Raw genomic sequence first — 16478 nt, 5'->3', positions numbered from 1 at the left:
CTGGATCCTTCGGTAGGAAGTTAGCAGCCACCCCTCTCCCAGAAGAATGAAATGTTCCGGGGAATATTCGGAAGGCAGAATATTATATTTCCCTGGATGAGAAATGGAGAAACATGTTTTTTAGGTGGGAAACAGACTCACTCTTCATAGCCCCCCATCCTCCTCAATAGCCCACCGCAGATGTCAGCACTTAAGATGCAAAGAGATAGCTAGGTCTATTCATAGGCAAATGCCCTCACCCAAGAGCCAACAAAGGTAGGATTAGCCCTCTACCCATCTAGCAACAGAACTCACCACATGGCACCTGGGAAGATTACATCATCCATCAAGTTCAACCAAGGTTGGGACTCAAGACACTACAAAGTTACCCCGCATGGCCCCATGGGAATCTGACAACCAATGAGAATACATTTCTTACACAGGAACAGGAAGCTCCAAGGCAGGGCCCAAAAGAGTGTATAAATCTTGATAGATAGATGATAGATAGATAGATAGATAGATAGATAGATAGATAGATAGATAGATAGATAGATAGATAGATAGGCAGGCAGGCAGGCAGGCAGGCAGGCAGGCAGGCAGGCAGGCAGGCAGGCAGGCAGGCAGGCAGGTAGATGATAGATAGATATAGATGATAGATAGATAGATAGATAGATAGATAGATAGATAGATAGATAGATAGATAGATAGATAGATAGATGAGAGAGAGAGAGAGAGAGAGAGAGAGAGAGAGATCACTCTTCCTCTCCCTCCCTCTCCCTCTCCCTCTCCTCCCCCATGTGCTTTTTCTCAAACCATCCTGTCCACCATTAAACCATCTTTCCAAGCAGCTTCCATGTTTCCAGTGTCTCGGAAATGAACCCAGATGGCCATTTCTTCCAACTCTGCTATAGGAAGTTATCACCCAGCCCTCTCCCAGAAAAATGAAATATCCTAGGAAATATTGAAAAGGCAGAATATTTCTCTGGATGTGAAAAGAAAGAAACATGTTTTAAAAGACAGAATAGCTGCCTGTAGCTTCCTGCCCATCCCTACTTTGTCAATGGGCCTTTAAGAAGGCCAAGCTAGTTCACTGTACATAATAAAGACTTCTCCACTTCAGCTAGAGGGGGGATGGGATTAAAGCATGATAATATTGGCCCCAACTGACCACATGGCATCTGAGAACTCAACCAAACCTGGATTCAAAACACAGCCTAGAGAGTTGCCCCTGCATGGCCCCATGGGAGTCTGACAACCAATCAGAATAAATTTCTTACACAGGAACAGGAAACAGAGAGGTGGGGCCGAACAAAGAGTATAAAAAAAAACTCAGGAATTCTCAGCAAGCCCCTTTTTCCCCTCTTTTCTTCACCCAACATCTGGAAGCATGCAATCCCCCTTTTCTGTTCAGGAGCTCAAGCCATGTGATCCTGTCCACCAATAAACCATCTTTCCAAACAGCCTCCATGTCTCCAGTGTCTTTTTCCCCACTTGGAGCCGAACCCAGAAGGACATTTCTTTCATCACTACTAAAGCACCTCTATCCTGGATTGGGGTTCAAGAGTGGAATGTTGGAGACCAGATACTTTTGCATTGCATTTTCTTCCTTTCCATTCCTCTCTCCTCAGACTATTTGAGATTATTCTGAGAATGAGCTAGGTCTAGTTTAAACTAGATATACCCAGGTCTAGGACTGTCTAGTTTAATGAAAAGAAGGATTAGGGGAGACATGATAGCAGTCTTCCAATATCTCATGCAGGCATCCACTTATCCTTCTATCCTTCTATGAGCCAGCTGTGTGCAGCAGCTGCCAAAAAAGCCAACACAGTTCTAGGCTGCATAAACAGAGGGATAGAATCAAGATCACGTGAAGTGTTAATATCACTTTATAATGCCTTGATAAGGCCACACTTGGAATACTGCATCCAGTTTTGGTCACCACGATGTAGAAAAGATGTGGAGACTCTAGAAAGAGTGCAGAGAAGAGCAACAAAGATGATTAGGGGACTGAAGGTTGAAACATATGAAGAACAGTTGCAGGAACTGGATATGTCTAGTTTAATGAAAAGAAGGACTAGTGGAGACATGATAGCAGTCTTCCAATATCTCAGGGGTTGCCACAAAGAAGAAGGAGTCAAGCTATTCTCCAAAGCACCTGAGGGCAGGACAAGAAACAATGGGTGGAAACTAATCAAGGGAACATATAACTAAAGAGAAATTTCCTGACAGTGAGAACAATTAATCAAATAACTTGCCTCCAGAGGTTGTGAATGCTCCAACACTGGACCTTTTTAAGAAGATGTTGGATAACCCTTTGTCTGAAATGGTATAGGGTTTCCTGTCTAGGCAGGGGGGTTGGACTAGAAGACCTCCAAGGTCCCTTCCAACTCTGCTATTCTAGTCTTGTCTGGGCTATTTACCTTGTGATATGTTTGTCTGCTCAATTCAGCTGAACACATGTTGTCAATTCCTTTAAAGAAGGTTTTTTTTTTAAAAAAAAATCTTTCTTCTGTGTTGCTGGGGAAATCCAAAATCAGTCCCTGGCTTGTAATATCTTTATTATGCATCCATAAATCATGTATGAAACAGTCTGGCAGGAGAGGATGCAAACGACCAGGAAACAAAGCCCTTAAGACACGTAAAAATGTATATCATCTCCTTCCCATTCTTTTCTTTAAATACTATCCAGGAAATATCTCACAACTTTCCTGTTTCCCACTCCTTTAATTCTCATTTAAACACACTCGGTGCAAAGATAATTCCTCGCCTCCACAGGGACTAAAACCTTCTTCATCATTACACACTCCCCTGATAGGAAAGAGATTTCACAACAGGATTTCCCTTAGCTTGACTCCCCTTGGGATGAAAGATTTATTTCTTGGCCTTAAGAATGTATGGCTAATCCTGCTGAATCAAGCCAATGTACATCCAAACCCCAAATTATGAAATCTGCCTTTCTCATAGCTGTCAAATTGAATTAACATTTCTTTGCAGCCTCTCTCAAAGACCTTGAGTCTATGTCTTACTTTTTAGCTGAAAACTAATTTTCATAGAATGAATGGAATAGAACAGAACAGAACAGAACAGAATAGAATAGAATAGAATATATGGAATGGGATGGAATAGAAAATATGTAATGGAATGGAATGGGATAGGATAGGATAGGATAGAATAGAATAGAACAGAACACAACAGAATATATGGAATGAAATGGAATAGAATGGAATAGAAAATATGGAATGGAATGGAATGGAATGGAATGGAATGGAATAGAATAGAATAGAATAGAATAGAATAGAATAGAATAGAATAGAATAGAATAGAATAGAATAGAAAATATGGAATGGAATGGAGTGGAGTGGAGTGGAGTGGAGTGGAGTGGAGTGGAATAGAATAGAATAGAATAGAATAGAATAGAATAGAATAGAATAGAATAGAATAGAATAGAATAGAATCCTTTATTGGCCAAGTGTGATTGGACACACAAGGAATTTGTCTTTGGTGCATAGGCTCAGTTGTACATAAAAATACATTCATCAAGAATAATAAGATACAACACCTAGTGATAGTCATAGGTTACTAATAAGCAATCAAATTATACTAAGAAACAAATAATATAAATTTTAAAGATGCAAGCAACATGGTTATAGTCATAAGTGGAAAGAGATAGCTACTAGGAAAGAGATAGGTACTAGGAAGAAAGAGAAGAAGAATAGTAATAAAGTCTTAGATAATTTGAGTGTTGTGGGGATTAGTTGTTAAGCAGAGTGATGGCATTCAGGGAAAAACTGTCCTTGTGTCGTGTTGTTCTGGTGTGCAGTGCCCTATAGCATCCTTTGAGGGTAGAAGTTGAAACAGTTTATGTCCAGGATATGAGGGGTCAGTAGATATTTTCACAGCTAGAAGACCTTGAAGGTCTAATCCAACCCCTGCTCAACTTTATATCATTTTAGATAAATGGCTGTTCAGTCTCTTCTTAAAAACTTCCAGACTTGGAGTACCTATAACTTCTGGAGGCAAGTCGTTCCACTGATTAATTGTTCTCACTGTTAGGAAGTTTCTCCCTAGTTCTAAGTTGCTTCTTTCCTTGATTACCGTATTTTTTGGAATATAAGACGCACTGGAGTATAAGACGCACCAAGGTTTTGAAGAGGCAATTTTTTTTAAAGTCTTTGCACTCTGCAAATCTCCCCAAAATGGCCCATTTTTTGCAAAAACGGACCCATTTTTTTGTTTTTTGTTTTTCAAAAAAAAGGGCATGAACAGGAGGCTTATAGAGTGTTCCTGGGAGGTTGGGGGGCCAAAAACGAGCAAAAATGGTCCATTTGTCATGAAATTGAGTCCATTTTTTTCAAAAAAAAGGCATCAGGAAGCTTATAGCATGCTCCTGGGGATTGGGGGTGGGGGCAAAAATGAGCAAAAACTGGTACATTTTTTGCTCATTTCTGCCCTCCCCAGCCCCCAGGAGCCCTCTGAAAGCTTCCTAAAGGCTATACAACGCCATTTTTGCAAAGGTGGCGGGGTTTCAGGAGGCAAAAAAATTATTTATTCAGTGTATAAGACGCACCCAGATTTTCAGCCTCTTTTTTGAGGGAAAAAGGTGGGTCTTATACTCCGAAAAATATGGCCGTTTCCATCCATTGTTTCTTATTCTGCCTTCAGTGTTTTGGAGAATAGGTCAACCTCCCCTCTTCTTTAACAAAATAATGGAAGGTACCTTGGAGGTCTTCTAGTCTATGCCCCCCTGCTCAAGCAGGAGACCCTATACCATTCCAGACAAATGGTTGTCCAGTTTCTTCTTTAAAATGTCCAGTGATGAAGCACCCACAACTTCTGAAGATAAGCGACTTAATTTTAGGTTTGATCTCACTTTAATAGGTTTCTGATGTGGCCCAGCAGGAGCCGATGGAGCTGCCACCAGACTCCGACAGCGAGGGGCCCTATGAGTCGGCTCTGGAGGATGTGGAGGGCCCTGGACAGGGTTCCGACTCCGAGCAGGACGCAGAGAGGCTGGTTGGCCACCAGGAGGCACCTGAGCCTTGGATCAGTGGGGAGGAGACAAGGGAGAGTGATCCGGACGCCAGCAGTGAGTTGTTCCTGGATGCCCAGCACCGAAGAGCTAATTGGCGTCAGGAACAGTTGCATAAGTACAGGAGGTAATTGCACTCAGCTGGTGGTCATTAGGCTCCTCTCCAGACTATAAAAGGACTGCTTGTGCACACGCCCCTCTTGCAGAAGTCAACACAGGAACTAATGTCGGAGAACAGAATTGTGAGCTTGGCAGGCTGGATTGCTGCCAAGGCTTATCTGTGTTGGATTGCTGCCATGGCTTATCTGTGCCGGCTTGCTGCCAAGGACCTGTCTGTCTGTTAATAAATTCCATAAAGTATATTTGACTCCGAGTGTGTTGGTGTGGGACAAGGAGGGCCAGAACAGGTTTCCATCCATTACTTCTTGTCCTGCCCTCAGGTGTTATGGAGAATAGGTTGTCCCTCTCATCTTTGCGTCAGCCCCTCAAATATTGGAAGACCGCTATCATGTTTAGTCCCACTTTAGGCACGAAAGCTGACTGGATGACTTTGGGCCAATCACCAGGAGACTTTGAGTTCTAATCCCACCTTAGGCACGAAAAGCTGACTGGGTGATTTTGGACCAATCATTTTCTCTCAGCCCAAGACCCCTCACAGGGTTGTTGTTGTAGGGAAAGTAGAAGAAGGAAGAAGTATTAGTTATGTTTGCTGCCTTGACTTGTATATAAAAAAGTGGGATTTTTTTTTAAAAAAAGCTGGTGTCCACTTACCGTATTTTCTCAGAGTATAAGATGTACCAAGGTTTTGAAGAGGCAAATTTTAAAAAAAGTTTTTGCACTTTGCAGGCATCCCAAAAATGGCGCATTTTTCACGAAAAGGGGGGGAGGGGGAAAGAGGAAAAAAACAGCCTTTTTTTGTCAAAAAAAGGGAGCATGAATAGCCTTTAGGAAGCTATAGCAGTAGCAGTTAGACTTATATACCGCTTCATAGGGCTTTCAGCCCTCTCTAAGCGGTTTACAGAGTCAGCATATCGCCCCCAACAACAATCCGGGTCCTCATTTCACCCACCTCGGAAGGATGGAAGGCTGAGTCAACCTTGAGCCGGTGAGATTAGAACCGCTGAACTGCAGATAACAGTCAGCTGAAGTGGCCTGTAGTACTGCACCCTAACCACTGCGCCACCTCGGCTCATTAGCTTCCAGAGTCCTCCTAAGAGCTGGGGTGGGGGGCAAAATTGAGCAAAAAACTGCCCACTGTTTGCTCATTTCTGCCCTCCCCAGCCCCCAGGAGCACTCTAAAAGCCTCCTAAAGGCTATGCATGGCCATTTTTGCAAAGGGGGCAGAGTTTTGGGAGGCCAATAATGCTGTATTCAGTATATAAGACGTACACAGGTTTCCAGCTTCTTTTTTAAGGGGAAAAGGTGCGTCTTATACTCCAAAAAATACAGTATTTATTTATTTTACTCATGTAGCTACCTATCTTAGATTCAAGTGATAATTCTAAGAAACCAAATTTTCTTTGGGACTATTTATCCCTCACCTTGACTTTTTAAGACTTGCAATTGTGCATCCATCCCTGTTGTGACTGAGTCCATTCACCTTGTTTCCCTTTCCTTCTACCTTTCCCAGCATTTGCCCAGGTTCGCCTGGTGCACCAGTTGTGTCCCTACCTGAACCGGGAGGCACTCGCAACAGTCACTCATGCCCTCGTGACCTCAAGACTGGACTACTGCAATGCAGTTTATATGGGGCAGCCTTTGAACAGTATTTGGAGACTACAACTCGTCCAGAATGCAGCCGCGCGAGCGATTGTGGGTGCACCTCGGTACACCCACGTTACACCTATCCTCCGCGAGCTGCACTGGTTACCGATCGGTCTCCGGATACGCTTCAAAGTGCTAGTTGTAACTTATAAAGCCCTTCATGGTATTGGATCTGGGTACTTGAGAGACCGCCTGCTGCCAATTACCTCCCAAAGACCCGTTAGATCGCACAGGGTCGGCCTCCTCCGGGTTCCGTCCACCAGCCAATGCCACCTGGCTACTACCCGGGGGAGGGCCTTCTCTGTGGCAGCTCCGGCCCTTTGGAATGAACTCCCCACGGAGATTCGGACCCTCACCTCTCTCCAGGCCTTCCAGAAAGCCGTTAAAACCTGGCTGTGCCGGCAGGCCTGGGGTTGATGAGTTCCCCTCCCCTCTTGACTTGTGTGGCTGTATGATTCTTGTATATTTTAATCACGTGTATTATGTTCTATGTTCCCCTTTCCCCCCTTTGAGTTGTTCGCCGCCCAGAGTCCCTCCCGGAGAAGGGCGCCATACAAATAAACTAAATCTAAATCTAAATCTAATTGCAGCCTTCTTTAGAGAGCTGGGGCTTCATATAATTCCCCCAAAGTAGGCTAATTTTAACCGGGTCATTTGTGCCTGCAGTGAGAACTCTGGATTTGCTTTATGATCCCATTTGTTATTTAGGTCAATCTTAAACAAGGCTAAATAATGTGTTGGGTGGGGTGATGAGCAGTGGTGGGATTGGCTGGGGGATTCTGGGAGATGAAGTCCACAGGACTTAAAGTCGCCAAGGTTGAGAAACACTGGTATAGAGTCTCCTGCTTGGAAATGAGGAAATAAGGAAATAAATAAGGAAATGGACATCAGTATTTTTCAAATTTAACAACTTTTAAGTTGGGTGGGCTTCAATTCCCAGAATCCCCGAGAAATTTACATGTCCTTGAGTTTAGTCATGTATAAAATATGTGCTCTTAGAAAAACTCTACATGACCTCAAATATGGAATTTCTGAGAAGTCCACTCACAGGTTTAATGAAGGGGACTAACGTTCGTGAATTAAGCATGCAGATAACTAATAATATGCAATCATGGGATGAGTGTTTAGGGAATAAATCTAAAATGTGGATATTTTGATGCTTTTTTGAAAATAATGGCTGGGGCGAATGCCGGCACAAATTCTAATTGGAAACTGAGTGAATACCGGGAGGAATGAGAATTAAGTGAACAACAATAACCAACATCAGCTCCTAAAAGCCAAGCATAATATATATTTTTAATCCCTCTAATTAAAAACGATGCATCCATCTGGCAAGCACACAGCCTATAGGGAAGGCGGAAAAATATTCTAACCAGTGAAGGACTCGGTATATCAGGGCAAAACAATAAGAAGTATATATATATACTATTTTTTTCTAAAAGGAAGTTAACGGAGAGAAAATCTGTTAAGGAAATTGGGTCACAGAAAATTACATCCCTGCCACGCTGTGGCACCATTCATAGTTAAGAAAAATTGGGGTGGAGTGGAGTGGAATAGAATGGGAACAGAACAGAACAGAACAGAACAGAACAGAACAGAATAGAATAGAATAGAATAGAATAGAATAGAATAGAATAGAATAGAATAGAATAGAATAGAATAGAATAGAATATATGGAATGGAACGGAACGGAGCAGAATAGAACAGAATAAGAATAGAATTAGAATTAGAATTAGAATTAGAATTAGAATTAGAATTAGAATTAGAATTAGAATTAGAATTAGAATTAGAATTAGAATTAGAATTAGAATTAGAATTAGAATTAGAATTAGAATTAGAATTAGAATAATAAATATAGAAAATGGAATAGAATATAATAATATATATAGAAAATAGAATAGAATAAGAATAGAATAGAATAGAATAAATTGGAATGGAATAGAATAGAATAGAATAATAAATATAAGGAATAGAATAGAATAGAATAGAATATGGATGGGAGCTTGGAGGTCTTCTAGTCCAACCCCCTGCTCAGGCAGGAAACCCTATACAATTTCCAACAAATGGTTGTCCAATCTCTTCTTAAAATCTTTGTCTCTGTGTGTGTGTGTGTGTGTGTGTGTGTGTGTGTGTGTGTGTGTGAGAGAGAGAGAGAGAGAGAGAGAGAGAGAGAGAGAGAGAGAAAGAGAGAGATTCCAGCCTTGGTAGCCCGGGGGGAGGCAGTTTTTGCCCTCCCGGAGGCTCGAGGAAAGCCTCCGTAGCCTGGGGAGGGCGAAAACGCCCCTCACTGCCAAGGTGCAGGATGCTGGGTAGGCCACACCCAACATGGCCACGCCCACCCAGCAACTGGGCAGAGAACCGGTTGCTAAAATGTTTGAATCCCACCCCTGGTTGAGGTGCCACGTTATTCTACTGCATCAAAAGAAGTCGGGAGTCAACCCCTTTTTTTTCTTTCCGCCCCTCTAACCTAAATTTTTCTCTCTTCCCCTTTCCTTCTCTCTTTTCCCTCTCCCCCCCCCTTTATTTTCATTTTTGTTTATATTTTTGTATTTGACACTGTGATAAAGTGATACAATTTTGAACCCGGAAATGGAATTGTCTTCTTGGCATGCGTGAGTTGGATCAGACAGACAGCCTGAAACATTTTCATTTTCTCTCCTCCATCCTTCCGCTATCTCCCTTTTAGAATAGAATAGAATAGAATAGAATAGAATAGAATAGAATAGAAAACATGGAATGGAATGGAATAGAATAGAATAGAATAGAATAGAATAGAATAGAATAGAATAGAATAGAATAGAATAGAATAGAATAGAAAACATGGAGTGGAATAGAATAGAATAGAAAACATGGAATAGAATGGACTGGAATAGAATAGAATACATGGAATGGGATAGGATAGGATAGGATGGGATAGAAAACATGGAGTTAAGTGAAATAGAATAGGATAGGATAGGATAGGATAGGATAGGATAGGATGGGATAGAAAACATGGAGTTAAGTGGAATGGAATAGAATAAAATAGAAAACATGGAATGGAATGGAATGGAATGGAATAGAATAGAATAGAATAGAATAGAATAGAATAGAATAGAATAGAATAGAATAGAATAGAATAGAATAGAATAGAATAGAATAGAAAACATGGAGTGGAATAGAATAGAATAGAATACATGGGATGGGATGGGATGGGATGGGATGGGATGGGATGGGATGGGATGGGATGGGATAGGATAGGATAGGATAGGATAGGATAGGATAGGATAGGATAGGATAGGATAGAATTCTTTATTGGCCAAGTGTGATTGGACACACAAGGAATTTATCTTTGGTGGACTTCATATGCTCTCAGTGTACATAAAAGAAAAGATACATTCGTCACAAATCATAAGGTACAACACTTAGTGATAGTCATAGGTTACTAATAAGCAATCAAATTATACTAGGAAACAAATAAAACAATATAAAATTTACAGATACAAGCAACATGGTTATAGTCATAAGTGGGAAGAGGTAGGTAATAGCAATAGCAATAGCAATAGCAGTAGACTTATATACCGCTTCATAGGCCTTTCAGGCCTCTCTAAGCGGTTTACAGAGAGTCAGCATATTGCCCCCAACAATCTGGGTCCTCATTTTACCCACCTCGGAAGGATGAGTCAACCCTGAGCCGGTGAGATTTGAACCGCTGACCTGCTGATCTAGCAGTAGCCTGCAGTGCTGCATTTAACCACTGCGCCACCTTGGTACTAGGAAGGGAGAGAAGACTAATAGTAATACAGTCTTAGTAGATAATTTGACAGTGTTGTGGAGATTAGTTGTTTAGCAGAGTGATGGCATTTGGGAAAAACCATCCTTGTGCCTAGTTGTTCCAATGTGCAGTGCCCTAAAGAGTCGTTTTGAGGATAGGAGTTGAAACAATTTATGCCCAGGATGCGAGGGGTCTGTAGATATTTTCACAGCCTTCTTTTTGTCTCATGCAGTATCCAGGCCCTTGATGGAAGGCAGGTTGGTAGCAATTGTTTTTTCCTGCAGTTTTTGTGCTATTCAACCACCCAGTCGTTGAGTCCTGCATAAATCTCCTTTCTCTTAATTTAATCACGCCAGCAAAGCAGTTTCCCCTCCCATCGATCACGTTGAATAATTCCACCCGGTTAGCACCCTTCAAAATTACTTGTTGACTCTCCTTGTCTCTTTCCTCCTTAATTGCTTCTTTGAACATCTAGGTACATATTTTAGCTTTTTCTCTCTTTTGTAAAAAAAAACCAGCCTTCTTTAGAAAATCGTTCTCTTCGGCTTTTTGATTCGGGAGATTATCCTGCCCTGAATTTTATTTTTTTCCCCCCACAGTGCCAAGGTCTTTCTCGAAAGGCATGCCTTTAAAAAAAAATTATAAAACATTAAACACGCTGCCTATTTTTTTCTCTCTCTCTCTTTTCTTTCCCCATGGGTCTTGTATGACATGCTCAAAATAGAATCGCAGTGGTTTCTCAACACCAGCCTTATTAAAGTCACTGTTGCTGAAAAGAGCCAACCGACCGAATTATCTCTATTCCTGACACCACTGTCTCATAATATTTGCTACTCAGAGGCTTTGGGTTGGTTCACCGACAAAAGGGCGCCCGACAAAAGCGCGCCTGACTAAACCGCAGTGACAAAACCGTGAGTTCTAAACCGCGCCGACGAATGAGCGCTGAAGCGCGCCGACAACAGCGCCCTGACAGAACTGCGCTCTAACCCTAACCCTAACCCTAACCCTAACCCTAACCCTAAATCTAACCCTAACCCTAACCCTAACCCTAACCCTAACCCTAACCCTAACCCTCAGCCCAACCCTAACCCTAACCCTAACCCTAACCCTAACCCTCAACCTAACCCTAAACCTAAACCTAACCCTCAACCTACCCCTACCCCTACCCCTACCCCTACCCCTAACCCTAACCCTAACCCTAACCCTAACCCTCAACCTAACCCTAAACCTAACCCTAACCCTAACCCTCAACCCAACCCTAACCCTAACCCTAACCCTAACCCTAACCCTAACCCTAACCCTAACCCTAACTCTCAACCTAACCCTAACTCTAACCTTAATCCTAACCCTAACCCTCAACCTAACCCTCAACCTAACCCTAACCCTAACCCTAACCCTAACCTTAATCCTAACCCTAACCCTAACCCTAACCCTCTAACCCCGGCGTCTTATACTCCGGTGTGTCTTATATTCCCCAAAATACAGTAATCAAGGAAAGAAGCAACTTAGAACTAGGGAGAAACTTCCTAACAGTGAGGACAATTAAAGGGTGGAACAGCTTGCCTCCAGAAGTTGTGGGTGCTCCATTACTGGAGGTTTCTAAGAAGAGTCTAGAAATCACTTATCTGAAATGGTATAGGATCTCCTGCTTGAGCAGGGGGCTGGACTAGAAGACCTCTAAGGTCCCTTCCAACTATTATTCTACATGATGTTAAATACAAATCGGGGGATGAAAGGACAGACAAACAAATGTCAAATGCCATCCATAAAAATCAAACACACATACAAAAATAACAAATGACAAAGAGATCATTCCAACTAACATTGAACGCAAAAGGGGGAGTCAAACTATTCTCCAAAGCACCTGAGGGTAGGACAAGAAGCAATGGGTGGAAACTAATCAGGAGAGAAGCAACTTAGAACTAAGGAGAACTTCCTGACAGTCAGAACAATTAAATCAGTGGAACAATTTGCCTCCAGAAGTTGTGAATGCTCCAACACTGGAAGTTTTTAAAGAAGATGTTGGATAAACATTTATCTAAAGTGGTGTAAGGTTTCCTGCCTAAGCAGCGGGTTGGACTAGAAGACCTCCAAGGTCCCTTCCAACTCTGTTACTCTAGTCTATTCTAAACATCCACCCTATGGTGAAAAATATATCTGAAATATCTGGTACGTTCTCTTCCCATTACATGACAGCTTTAACAGGTAGCTCCACTCTTTTCCCGTGTTCATCATGCATGTCTGGGACTTCGATCATGCCCCCACATCCACAATCCTGTCGTTTTTGATCCCCTGTCCCTTTTGAAGAATGGAGGAAGTAATCAAAGATGATGGAGAGAACACAAAGCATTTTGCAGGAGAAGAAATTTAGCACCAAAGTCATAAACTCCAGTCAATGCTGCAAATGTTTTCTGCAATTCTTTTTAAAGTCTTTTTCCTACGGCCCTTCGCAGCTCATGGAAACTGTTTATCGAATGGGAACAGATCGTGGACTTTAATCCTTCCACGATTAGAGGGAAAACCGGTTGAATTAAGCCCACATCTGCAAACCCCACTTTCCTTCAACGGGAGAACCTGACATCTTAGGGATGAAGGGAACACCAGCTGCTCCCTCACTGGAGGAAATTATTCCTGCCTATTGGGTGAAGAGAAAGTTGCTATTGATTTTGGGTTTAAGGATCATAAGTGGGCACTTTTTATCATTCCTGCCATGTTTGGAGAGCTACTCCTTTAGACTACCCTGAACCCCCCCCCCAATAAATAATCTGTTATGTATCATCCTCAATTTAAAACAGTCCATTTAGTGACTAAATTTGGAGTGATGCGGTGGAGCTCTTGCCTCAGAATCAGTGAGGCTGTGAATTCAATCCTAGGCAGAGGGCAGATATTTCTCCCTCTGGGCACCGTGAGAATATATCTGCTGAACAAAACTCCGCAATGGTGACAGGAAGAGCATCTGGCCAGGAAACACCCTGCTAGTTCCATTCAGTTGCCCACCCTTCACCCAGCAAGGGATTTCGGGGTCATTAAATGAAGGTGATGTTTAGTGACTAAATTTACAATTGAACTGAAAAAAAAGGACTTAGCACCATTTTTCACACTTACGACCGTTTAGCATTCCATGGTCATGGGATTTACATTTGGATGCTCGACAATGGATTCATATTTAAGATTGGTCCCAGAGTCATGTGATCCCCTTTTGGGAAGTTCACTTAGCAACCGGATTAATAACTTGACAACTGTAGTTAAAATTCAGATGCTTGGCAGCTGGCTAGAACTCACAATCTTCAGGAATTTGGCTCAAAGTCATCCAGCTTTTATGCCTAAAGTGGGACTAGAATAGTCTCCTGGTGATTGGCCAAAGTCATCCAGCCCGGAATGGGACTGTTCTAGGGGTGGGTTCCGGATCCCTTCGCAACCGATACGCTATGCACAAGGCCAGGCGTCCTCGTTGGGCGCGCATGCTGCACACACATGTGCATTCCACCTCCCTGCGACACCCAGCTGCTCGGTGGAGGTCGCGCAGGCTCCACACGCTGTGCGCAAGTATGCAATTGGCCCAATTACTTCAAAATAGGTAAGGAACGCGGGCGAGTGGGCCAAACGAGCAATCATACCGGTACAGTGGCCGCTGCTGCCGGCTAAGAGCAGTACGGCCATACCAGGCCGTACCGGCCAGAACCCACCACTGGATTGTTTGCCTCGCACCTGTGGCCACACCTGCTTCGTCACCAGGGTTCCTCCTCCAGCCATTCATTAACATTGACACGCCCCTAGCTGACACGCCCCTAGCTGTTCGCCCCGGCCAATGGGCTCAAGCCCCTCGGTCCCAGGCCCTTCAACACAGCTCATTCGCTGAAATACGGTTCATCCCGGGCTTTTGGGCACACGGGACAGTTCACTGCCAGCCAATCGGCAGCCAGAAGCTGCGGCACGACCAATGCAGGGGCTGGGAGGCTTTGGGGGAGGTGCTAGAGCCAAGCGGCCTCATGCACTTGTTAGGAGAAAGAAGAGAAGAGGAGGAGGCTAAATCACCCAGCTCATCCAAATGAGTTTTTGTTTTGGGTGGGTATGTTAGCCTTAGAAGGAGAGAGGGAGGAAGGGAAGGGAGAAAGAGGGAGGAAGGGAGAAAGAGAGGGAGAAGGGAGATAAGAAAGAAAAGGTGAAAGGGGAAGGATGGAAGGCTGAATCAACCTCAAGCCTGCTGAGATTCAAACTGGCAAATTGCAGGCAGCTGCCAAATTGAAGGAAGGAAGGAAGGAAGGAAGGAAGGAAGGAAGGAAGGAAGGAAGGAAGGAAGGAAGAAGGAAGGAGAGGGAGGGAGGGAGGGAAGGAAGGGAGAAAGGATACAGGAGGAAAGGAGGGAAGGAAGCAAAGAAAGAAAGAAAGAAAGAAAGAGAGGGAGGGAGGGGAGGGCAGGGAGGGAGGGAGGGAGGGAGAAAGACAGGAAGGAAGGAAGGAAGGAAGGAAGGAAGGAAAGAAAGAAAGAAAGAAAGAGAGGGAGGGAGGGAAGGGAGAAAGAATGGAAGGAAGGAAAGAAGGAAGGAAGGAAGAAGGAAAGAAAGAGAGGGAGGGAAGGGAGAAAGAAAGGAAGGAAGGAAGGAAAGGAAAAGAAAGGAAAGGAAAAGGGAATGAGATGGAGGGATGGAGAGAAAAAAGAAGGCTGCCATACAGAGGAAGGAAGAGATAGTCCTTGACTTACGATCACAATTAAATCCAAAATTTTGGTTGCTAAACAAGAGCGTTGTTAAAGTGTGGCTAATTTAGAAAACGCAACAGGATGTGGTTGGTATGTGGAAAGGAGACCACCAGGAGATCTCACAGATAATAAATGCGGCTAATTTGGAAAAGGCAACAGGATGTTGTTGATATAAAGACCAACCTCCCAGCCAGCTTTCATGCCTAAGGTGGAACTAGAACTCACCGTCTCCTGGTTTCTAGGCTCACGCCTTCACCACTAGACTATAACTGAGCTCTCTATCGTTTGCAAATCTCTGGGTTTTGGTTTTTTTTTTAGCTATTCGGAGATCTTATAAATGGACAGCCAAACTACGTAAATAAATAAAATATGTAAGTAAGTAAAAGTTACAGTCTGGCAAGGAAGGGGCAACAATATAAAAATCAAAGTCTGGATTTTACAAAGGTAAAGGTTCCCCTTTGCACATATGTGCTAGTCGTTCCTGACTCTAGGGGGAGGTGTTCATCTCCATTTCAAAGCCGAAGAGCCAGCACTATCCGAAGACGTCTCCGTGGTCATGTGGCCAGCAGGACTAAACACTAAAGGCTCACAGAACGCTGTTACCTTCCCACCAAAGGTGGTTCCTATTTTTCTACTTGCCTTTTTACTGTGCTTTTGAACTGCTAGGTTGGCAGAAGCTGGGACAAGTAATGGGAGCTCACTCCATTTACCGCGGCGCTAGGGATTCGAACCGCCGAACCGCCGACCTTTCTGATCGACAAGCATCAGCGTCTTAGCCACTGAGCCAGAGGTGGGTTCCTACCAGTTTGTACCAGTTCGGTAGAACCGGTTCGTCAAATCTACCGAACCGGTTAGAAGAGGTTCCACCAGTGGACCCGGAAAGCAGGCCACACCTACAGAAGAGGTTCCAAAAATTAACACACTGACACACACACACACACACACACACACACAGACAGACTCACACAGAAAGAGAAAGAAATAAAAAAAGAAAAAAGTGAGAGATGAAAGAAAAAAAGGAAAAAAGGACAGAGAGACAAAAGGAAGAGAGAGAAGAGAGAGAGGAGAGAGAGAGAGAGAGAGAGAAAGAAAGAAAGAAAGAAAAGAAAGAAAGAAAGAAAGAAAGAAAGAAAGAAAGAAAGAAAAGAAAGAAAGAAAGAAAGAAGAAAGAAAGAAAACACATGCCCGGCAAGCCACTCCCACCAGGGTCACATGGACGGCAAAGCCACCTCCCACAAAGGAGGCCACACCACAGA

The sequence above is a fragment of the Thamnophis elegans genome, chromosome 3 (assembly GCF_009769535.1).
Source record: "Thamnophis elegans isolate rThaEle1 chromosome 3, rThaEle1.pri, whole genome shotgun sequence".
Lineage (NCBI taxonomy): Eukaryota > Metazoa > Chordata > Lepidosauria > Squamata > Colubridae > Thamnophis > Thamnophis elegans.
The sequence above is the reverse complement of the archived record's forward strand: the minus strand, read 5'-3'. Positions refer to the sequence as shown.